We start from the raw sequence: 10,141 nt of genomic DNA on the forward strand, positions 1-10,141 counted from the left end.
ACTTTCTGAAATAGGATGAGAAACTGAGGCACAGAGACACTGAGGATCTAAGGATGCCAGAAGCAGGTGTGAGCACAGTTTGCACCCATATCTGCTTGCTTCCTTTTCACATGAGACAGCTAAAGGACTTCCTACAGGTTGGACACTGAGGTATGTCTGTACCAGCATAGTCAGCTGCTGGAGATCTCCTGGTGTAATATTAATTTCCTGACTACACTTAGTCACATGCAGTGTCCTGCACACATTTAATAACAGCTGTTGGTTACAGTTAATTATGTTCTCAGTCCACAGCAGAATAAACTTTGGACCAACTGAGTCTTCTATTATTTTAAAAATCTTGTCTTGGGCTTATGCCTTGGCTGGTCCAATGTAAACACCTTACCTGGAAACTTGGGCTCACCCAAAGCTATCTAATTGTAGGAAAACACATTACTTATAAAGTCAAAGGTACATAGCTAGCCATACTAAAATATGTAGATTGCTTTATAAATCAAATAAACATTGCTCTTCTGACAGTCATAAACAGAACTTTACAAGACTCTTTTTTTACATGCAGCTCCATTTTACAGATGGGAAAACTAAGATTCAGCAAACAGGTTTTGCCCAGTGTCAGAGTAAGTTATTTGGGAAAACTTGAGGCTGAACTCTGGCTCTTCTGCTAGCCAGTGCCTTAAGAACTTGCCCATACTCTCCTTAGTTGTGTAAATAAAGAGCTGAAGTGATTAAACGTAAATAGTGAAGCAAAGCTCATACCAAGCAACAGTGAATCCGCATGAAATGCAAACGTAAGCATGAGAAAACAATCCCTGTGTTTTAACCATAAATGCCTGTTTTCTACAGGAAAAGCCATGTTCTCCTGTAACATTTACAAGCCATCCTGTCCCCAGTAAGGATTAACATTTGGCATCAAAGTACTGATCTGGCAAAGAGCTGGCAGTAATGTAATCTTTTTTACAACCAACGACATGCTTAAAGTCTTGACGGACTTGACCTCTGCCCATTGCTAATCCCCAACTTTCTTGCCCATTCAGATGTACATCTTTAAAGAGATGGCACCGAATCTATAGCAAACAGTGAAACTTTAACTGAAGGTGAAACAAGAGCTGGCCAGAGAAAAACACTGGGCAGAGGGAAATCTGAGTGTTTCTTACCCAGTCTTGTGCTGGGATTTTGACCCCATGGTGGGGGAAGAGGTGCCTGCTCAGTTAGACATGTGCAGAGACTTTGTTTCTCCCCAGATGGGAGAACACACCTTTTGGCAAGGGAGGATGTAATGTATTTGCTTGGATTACAGGAGCAATGAAGAGCCCTGACTGTAATCAGACTCCTTCTGCTCAGACTGCCTGAACAGTCCTTGATCCCAAAGGATAAAGCTAAACAAAGTAGATGAAGCTCACACATGGGAAAATGAGGTATAAAGGAACCTTATATTTCACTGAAACACTTTCTGAACTCCCAATTCAGAAGTTTAGTTGAAAAACAAAAGCAATAGATATAAACTATGTTCAGAGAAAATAGCAGTCAATCCAAAAAGACTCCAGCTGTCTTTTCTTTCTCTTGTGTGACAACCAGTCCCGGGACACATGCCAGCTCCTCAGATATTGCTGCTCCACAGTCTAGTTATTCTAACTTCTGGCAACTGGTTATTTGACCTCTTGGTGGCTTGTCATTTTAATATCACTTTCTCTATGTGGATAATCTAGTGGGAATCCCTCCTTTATAATGCAACAGTCTCTACATGGTAATTAGCCAGAACACTGAGGTATTGTGCTGAGAAACACTTCTGGTGATTGGGAAGGGCAAAAATATGGTTTAGTCTCTTGTTCGTGAATTAGTGGTCCCCAGACACTGGGAGAAAAGTCTCATCTTTACTATGCCATGTGTTATATGCCAGTTTTGGATCACTCTCTAAAGCCAGGTGATGGCAAGCTCTTCCTCCCAGATGAGCATCGCCCTGGCTCAAAAGGACACTCAGAGGGGAAGTCAGTTGAGTAAAAATCAACAGCTTTGACTGAGTTGTGGGTGATTAGTTGCACCACTTCAGTGTGAGAAACAAGTCAGGTGTAAAAACTTACCAATATTCCTCTGTCCCATTACCAGTCCTCACAAACTGGCATAAAAGCCAGCAGAGTGCTCTGTGTCCCATAGAGACCATCCAGTGAGTGGTCAACTCTATTGGATGAGGGTTGCTTTTCATTAGTTTCCAAAGCAGCCTCAAAGCATCTCAGAAGAGCCTGGTGTCTCTAGACAGTCTAATCATTTGATGCTGGACTTGGTGAAAAAGCATGCAAGCAATCTGAACAATAGCAGCTGCTGTGTACCTTTAATTTAAGGTGATATTTCCTTGTAAGCCCTTTGTCTACCTTGAGCAGTCCAAGCACAGCCATAGATTTTTCCAGTAGCCTGGGAATGGGATCTTAGAAAACGGTGTACTCGGTCTGACACGGACTTAAATAGGTTTCAGAATAATCCATTATGCATCAAGTGTTTAATCAAAATAATTAATATTTTTAAGGGGAGCCATTTACATTGTAGGTTCTATACACATTATTTACAATTTCAACAGTAACAGTTAATGCTCTGTGACAAACTATATTGTTTCCAGCTTGTTATCCATTCATAACAAGGTCAATCTATTACCATTATTTTTGTGAATGTAGCTGTTACCTTGAGGCAAAAAGTTAATTGTAAATTACAGAGGAGGGATTATTGAGTTGGTTTTTTAGCTGTATTCACTGTAGTGTATGGTAATGGTGCTATTTTATGAAACATTTACGTTTAAGAGCATTTTGTTATTCATATCAGATGTGCTGGACAAATTCACTTCCAAACTTTTCAAGAACTTACTCAATGGGAAGGGAAGAGCCATTTGAAAGGATCCAGCTGGACATTTCATAACCATTGCAGTTAAAACCAGATGCAGTAGCATCTATTTCTCCCCTTTGTCTGAGTCTTGTCCCTCTGCCATTACTGACCATCACAACTCTGGAAGCAGGAGTGGATTTTACTGCAATTTAGGGTAACACTTTAGCACTTAACTCACAAAAGCAATCTGTAGGAGATGTATCTTAAGATTTTATTCAGCCCTTGATACACAGTATGTGTGCAGTGCCAGTCTGATCTCTGCTTTCTCCCTACTTCTGCACAGTTTCTACTGCACCAGCTGATGCCCTGGCAGGCAAAATTGAATGTTATATTTATGCCCTGCCTTGTTTGCTCCCACCTGAACAGAAGTCAGAGGATGTGTAGCATCACTGCTTCCCACATCTCAGTAGAAATTGTCATTCATAAGCTACACAGAAAAGAATAGAGAGAACCATCCTAAAATCTGTCTTTCCCACACCATTTTAATGCTGCACCTCAGGGCAAAAACGATGAGCTCTCCATTAGATCACGGATTTGTCCGTCTTTATGGACAATGGAGAGTGGACACCATTTAACTTCAATCTAGATGATTCTTCTACCATGCCCACAGGTACAGCAGGTCTGCCTGCCACATGGATCTCCACCTTTGTTGTCTTCTCTGTTTGTGCTTTGAATTAGGTGACTTATTAACCACATTTTCTTCTGGCTTCGTTCACAGCACTAGCACTGAGTCTTTACAGTCGCTCCCAGAGTAACAGAAGACAAACTCATAAACACAGAGTATTTTGAGCTGACTGATGGAAGTAAAAGGATGGCCATTGATCAGATGCAGAAACACATTCCTAGTAGCACAGGAATAAGAATAGTATATCAGAGTTTTCTTTTTTCTCACCTGCAGAATAGACAGGTGAGAGCTGTTGGGACATTTGCCTAACCATCCTATAAAACAGATGTTCTAACTTCTCAGTGTGAAGTTTGTATCATATGCTAGTGGTGTTTGGGTCAAAAGAAATTGATTGCATCTGAAATATTATGGAAAATAATTTATATTTTTTTAGAAACCATTGTCCCAACACCTAAAAAAATCTATTCCTTTCTTCTTAAAGTCCTAATGAAAAAATAAATTTGTCAGGCTAATGTTTTCTATTTGAAAGGCTTCATATACTGAATCAGATTAGGAGGGGTTTTTTACAACATGCTCTCAGAAACTTCAAGGCACCATCAGGTATTAGCATCTCCAGCTTGTGAAGGGTTAAATAAAATTATTTCTGTGGTCTGCATCACTGGTAGTATGTTCAAAGTGCACAAAGCTCAAGACGTGCATTCTTCGTCCAATAACTTGTCCAGTAATTGGTATATTGATTGCTAATGTCATCATGTTTTAGTATATATAAACCCTCTCACTCTATCATACAGCCGCCAACAATCCAAGAAGTCATTGTTTATTCATTGTAACTCCCAAACTGGCCGTGTCAGATTCTGCTTGAGGCCTTGCTGATAAAAATCAGCAGATGATTGGGCACACACATTCTTGACATGGCTGACCCATGACATCTTAGGGCCAGCGGGGAGCCTGTCATTATGTGTACAATACTCCTCTTTCTTTCCCCTTATCTATTCCCAGATGACTTTGAGATTTTTATTAACTCATTAATGACTGAAGATGTCATTAAAGAAAGTGGGGAGGAGGGGGAAGAAGGACATTCTGTTTGTTTGTTTAAAAGTGAGGCGCAGCAAGCCATTGGCTCTGCAGAGAGAGAGGTGGAGGAGGCTTAAAGATAAAGCTGAAGCCCATCCGGAGGAAAAGACCATTAGTCCATTAGGATGGCTGAAGCTAAGCTTTGGAGGGAGAGAAATATATTAGGCCAGCTTTGAAACACACTGAGAAAGAGGGATGGATTTATCCAGAAGAAGAAACAGCACAAAAATGCTGGTTGGCTTTCTGTAGTACAACTGGTAGTTGAAGCATATGTTCTTGGCAGTGTTGAGGTGTTCAAATACTTAACTATTCACTCAGGATGTTTTGTGTTCAGAGTTATCATTTTACCAGGTCTTTAAAGGTGTGGGGTTCTATACAGGGAAACACTACCTGCTTTTTAATTTTTTTTCTAATAAATACGTCAGTTGAAGATACTGAACAGCATTGAACACACCTGCAGTTCTGCTCCAGTTGTTTCTCTTTGCATCTTCAGTTTGTGAATTCTATCTGTAGGGGTAGCAAACTAGCAAATATGCCTTTGCATGTTTTTGCTACTTGGTCAGGAATTGATTGCATTAAAATACACATTTGGAGCAGAATTTTGGTGTGAGTTCACCCATAGCCAGCCTTTGATCCTTCAGCAGTCAGTCTCTAAACTTCTCCTGAACTTGGGATAAAAAAGTAGTCCCACCTTCTAGGCTTTTCTTCCATTTTAAAATTTTACTTGTATTTCTTAATTTCTCTTCGAAACAACCTCACAGACATTATTTTTCTTGGAAGCTGGATTCATGTGACAGGGAGAGTCATCTTTTTCTTCCTGAAACATGGGCGTTTCCTGTCATTAGAGGCCTGTTGGTTTAGAACCAAGGACTTAATATTTCAAGGACTGCAATTATTTTATTGTAATGATTGCCATTTGTGGACTGTCTGAGGAATAGTGAATGCTTTCCTGTCTGAAGGCAGCTGCCCTCCATATGGCTGTTGATCTCAACCTAGAATTCTCTGATGTGATTGTAGGGGTACTGGACATTAAAGTGACATAGAGCTGGATGTCATCTGCATTGGCTGGTCTTTAATAATCTTGGTTTCAATGCCTACCTTTTTGATGAGGTGAGTGGAAGAAAGATGAGCCTGTTTCTATAAGGGACCTGCAAGTGTTGGTATAAAATAATAGAGGAAACTCCCTGGATAGGACCTGTGAATTACTGGAGCCAACTCAAAGAGGAATCTGCTTGTTCCATCATATAACTGCAGGTAATGGCTTGGCAACCAGGCATCTCAATCTGACCTTACAGACTGACCATACCAAGTTTTAGAACTCCTAATAGGAGTTGAAAAAGAACAATTTAACAATATTGTTTCTGACAACTCTCCACTCGATAGATGATCCAGATCATCTGGGTCATAGGGCAAACTTTTATTCACAGGAATAATGATAAGATTTGCTGCATTTTGAGTCTCTGAGGAGGCAGTGGACACTTTCTGCAATATTAGCAGTCATTTCTGGTTTGCTTATTTAAGAGAGATTTCTTTTCCTCTTTTGCCTCCTGATAATTAACAGAACATGGTTTGTATTGCAGTGGGATCTAGGGGTTCTCCAACAAAGGTCAAGGACCTGTGCAAGGTGCTGTCTAGGGCTTAAACAAACTACATGTATGCATTCCAAAGGAACAAGGATGGGTTTTAAAAAGAAAAAATTAAAATAAAGGACAAAACCAGATCAGCATATGCTGGCCTGATCATCTATGCCCAGTTTAATCAAGGTATGCCATTTACCTAGTACCTTTTTGAGAGAAACCTTCCTTTCTCCTCCTTTTCTGACATCCAGATTCTCTTCCATCGTGTGCTGAAGTGGGAGCCTGTGATGAATCTTTGGATAATGGACTGTTGCTTTGACAAACTACTCTTCTAGTGAAACATGTGCCTGTCTTGGCAACAATAATAGCAAAGTGAGGATTTTGTGGAAGAAATAGAGGCTTTGAGGGCCACAACACCAGACTCGGAGTCTATAAATTGCTGGACTGGGATGTTAGATGCCTTTTAATATTTTCAAACATCCAGTAGAGTAATGAAAGAACTGTAGGACTATCCTGATGCAAGACCTCGGGAGAGTTGTTTTCAGAGATCATGGGAGCTTACAACTTGTTTAAGAACATGAAGTCCTATCCAAGTAATAGCTGGAAATAAGTTGCTTGATTTTTCTATCCCCAAAGACAAATTCTTGTAATAGCAAAAGTATAAAATCCAACAAAGAGAGGCTTGATACTTCCAGTTACTCCAGTCGCTTCATAGTGGAAAAAAGGCAAACTGACAGTGAAACTATTTGGGGTAAATAATGAGGACAGACTTCTCAGAAATAAACCAGCATGGATTTGGCCATGAGATGTCAGATTCATAACTTGGGAAATGAAAGCCTCTATATACTAGAGCGCAGGCCCTAGCCCAGCAGTGGCAATTCAGCCTTCTGAGCCACAGGGATTTCTTTATAAGCAGTGGTATATTAAATGTGGAATCGGGTAGGCCAAAGGGACAGCAGTAAAACAGAGACAACGTGCAGTGACCAAAAATGAGCTCAAGCCAGACATTAATTACTTTGCAGTAATTTTGTTTTCCTTCAGAGCTGACTAATCTCTGATTCCTGGAAGGTAAATGTTTTTCCTATCACTTAGGTTTTACATCTAGTAATTTTTTTTAAGAAAACAGGTTTTGTATATTTATCCAATTTAGTACCTGTCTCAATGTAAAGATGAAGGATGGATTTTTATACTGTGCACATTGTGGGAGTGGCCTGATGAGGAACACTTTTAGACAGGCCTAGGTCAACAAAACAGATTCATCCATCACATCTGCCAGACTGGAAAGACAGTTGTCTCGATGCTCGGTCAATCCAAGACCTTTCTGCTGATTCAACTGACAAGATTGCAGATATTTGTGACAATGAAGACACTTATCCACTTGTAAGTAGACTGAAGACCACCTACACATTTGACAGTGGGTCTTCAGCTTAGGAAGCTCAAAGTTTTGAACACCAGGATATTGGTATTTGTGGTCCTCTTCTCCGTCTCTGGTGAGAATAGTTACCAAAAACTAAGCGAGAATAAGATAAAATAACAAAAGGAAGGGATTCTGAGGTGATAATGGTGGAAGGTGTGAGAGTCAGTAGAAAGTACAGTAAAGAAACCCATGACAAGTCATGATAAATGGGTCGTTATAAAATTCATGTTTAGGCTGCACCAGTCTGGGGATAATGCCATTCGTCATGGCAACACTGGGGCACTAATGAGCCCTCATTGCATATTCATGGCTTTGGTGCTTCTCTTCTCTCCCTGCCTCCCTCCCACCCCGAACCAATGCCTGGTAAATATCTCCACCTCAAGCTGAAACTCGACTTAGGCTGCTTTTTTTTTTTATTTGTTATGTTGCAGCAATTACACTGTAAAAGTGCTGCACAAGATTGATTGCTCTGATCTGTAGTTCAATTGTAAATTAGAATACACATCCCCCTGGGGACACACGGCCCCTATTTGTGATTAAGAAAAAAGCCCCATAATAGACTAATAGCTAAAGTTCTCTCTCTTTTACTTTCAGGCAATTAGCTTGATGAAATGGCCTCTTTTTGTGTACCCTGGAAGTGTAAACCGATATCATAATGAAGTATATGATGTTTATTCTATTATTTTCACCTTGCCATGTATGCAGGAATGCATAAATAATGGCTGCTTTGTCTAGTACATTTACTGATTCAGAAGTAAACTATGTCTTAAAGATGCAGTGTATGATCCTGCAGCCTTATGTTAAGCTGGGCACCATGACTAGTCCCCATAAAAACTGGTGTTCTGCTTAAAGAAGCTGGAGACCGTTTTTAGTCAGGTGATTAAATACTGTTTTCAAGACACATTCATTTATAAAGAGCCTTAATTAGGAAATCCTCCTAATAACCTTGTGAGAAAAATAAGGCATCTCCATTTTACAGAAAGGAAAACTGGTGGGGAGATGCTGAACACGTTACACAAGCCCACACAGGACCTCAGCAAGCGCCTAAGAAGTCCCAGCTCCTTGAACTTTTTTCAGGCAATCAGAAGCTCTCTTCTCTCTCTCTTGCAAAGTGTTATTAATGCTGTTCTGGATGGTTCATGGAGTGGCTCTGACCTTAGCTTGCCTCAAAGACATAAAACTTCATGGAGTCACGGTTGCCTTCATTCCCATGTGACATCCACGGCTAAAGCTCTTTCACCTGAATCCAAGGTGGATGTGGTCACACTCATATTCAATATCATGTGTGGGAATTTGGCTTTCCCAAGGCTCAATTTGAGCTGTCAGTCTGAGTAAATGGCTCATGTTGTGCAATGGAGTTATAACGCTGTGATGGTGTTTGTGCTGTTGAGCTCAAGATAAATATCTGGGAAGAAAACTACCATATGATGCTAGCTCTGGGCATACCTGCTTTGTGGCAAAAGGTGCTTCCTCATTAGTGTTTCACTTTGACCCAGGAGTGCACTTTTGAATTGAACCCTGCAAATGACCCTGCTTACCCTGCCCCACAACACAAGGAAGTCTTGGAGCGTGCAAACTGAATGTTTGCATGAAATTAAACCAGAAGATGTGGTCTGGGAGCTCCAGCAGATATCAGGAATTCAGCCCACAGGAGCATGTTAGAGCTAGGCCAAGAGAACCTCGGACTTGGGACCAGTCCCTGCTCTTCAGGGCAGAGTGGAAATGTATCTTTATTTGACTATTTGCTAAGCAGTGTGGGGTTCCTAACCAAGAAGTTATGAGAAGCTCAGATAGGAACACAGGGAGGATAATGTGAAATAGCCTGAAAAACCTGGGTGAGAAAATGCACTGGTTTAGGTGCAATCCCATCAGTTTTCCTGCAATAGAAATATTTTCCTTTCTTTCCGATTCTGCATTAACAAGGATCTGTGGGTGAATATAACAGAAACATTTTGCTGAGCACTACCAGGGCAAACCTTTAAAGGGTAACACTCTGTACATGGCTACAATACCATATTCTGTTTCAACTTGTTCATCATTGTCTTCTTGCATGACAGCCTTGGCATTTAAAATATGTTAGGGGTGACACAATACTTTCACCTGGTGCAGACATATATCACTGGAAAGATGTTCTCATAAACAAAGTGCTGCAGGCTATGATCTTATCATTCTCCTCTTCCTTCTCCTCAGTTCAGTTCAATGACAAACACGTACTTCTCTTCTTTGCTCCAGTTTCTGGTCTAGAGAAGCCTGGTGTTGGAGCAACAGGTGATGTTGCAAGTCAGGAATGACAAGCATTGGTGGTGGCAAGCAATGGAGGGGACAGCAAGCATGAGACGTATTGTATAATCCTTCAACTGCTGCACAAACTCTACACAGTGCTGCAGTTTTATAGCATGAGCAAAAGTTTACTCACGTGCATGCCTGCACATGCACTTTTTTTTTGAGAAAGACATAAAGCAAATTAGAGTCTTCACATGTAATTAGCTGACTATTAGTGTGGTTCAGCCAAGGCGATAGGCAGACAGTAAACTGTGAGATAGCTTGCAGATAAAAGGACTGAGGGTGTTCTGGAGAAAGCTG

Source organism: Apus apus, chromosome 10 (assembly GCF_020740795.1).
Source record: "Apus apus isolate bApuApu2 chromosome 10, bApuApu2.pri.cur, whole genome shotgun sequence".
NCBI classification, from domain to species: Eukaryota; Metazoa; Chordata; class Aves; order Apodiformes; family Apodidae; genus Apus; species Apus apus.